The sequence below is a fragment of the Phaethon lepturus genome, unplaced genomic scaffold (genome assembly GCF_000687285.1).
Source record: "Phaethon lepturus isolate BGI_N335 unplaced genomic scaffold, ASM68728v1 scaffold38822, whole genome shotgun sequence".
NCBI lineage: Eukaryota > Metazoa > Chordata > Aves > Phaethontiformes > Phaethontidae > Phaethon > Phaethon lepturus.
In genome coordinates, this window is record NW_010526606.1 from 53,599 (window position 1) to 54,329 (window position 731).

The window sequence follows — 731 nt, forward strand, 5'->3', positions numbered from 1 at the left end:
CGTACTAGACTGTGAAAATCAGTAAAAGAAAATGTTGTTGTGAGATCTATCCATTCATCTGTTACGTTTCTATGGATGCTCATGAGGCATCAATGTACAAAACAGTGAACTGTTCAACAATGTCACTGTCCATACAACCACACCATACGAGCGATGCTCAGTCTTGGTTACAATATTCTTAAAATTGGTTTAATATCACTGTGCTTCTCAGTTTTGTTATTGGAGGGGGAAGCTGAACGGGGGAGGAAGGGTATTAACGACAAATTCAAGGTGTTTAGTGCAAATCCACGGCATTGCGTACAAACTAGCCCGTTCTGCACATGGCCTCGCGCTTCGCACCAGCTCCTTCTCAGAGCAAACCCGAATTCAAAGCTCCCTGCTGGCACTCCCGCAAGGTCTGCAGCCAGGAGCAGAGCACCACTGTAACTGCACGCGGGCCAGCAGCCCGTCCAACGGGAACTGTTAATACATCTCAATTCAAGCCCAGCAGATGATTGAAGTTTTTACGCAGGCAACACCCCTCGCTGACAATTTTAACAGCAAAGAAGGGTCACACGCGCGGTGTAAACGCACACATCACCCTTCAGAAAACCCTTTTACTGCCAGAGCTTTGCACCAGGCTGCTGTACTCCCACAGACCCACCAAGTGCATTTCACGCCACGCACAAGAAGCCTGGGTGCTTTGTTCGCCACACGGCCAGGCCTCCCGCCGCCGGGCCCCCCTTCCCAGG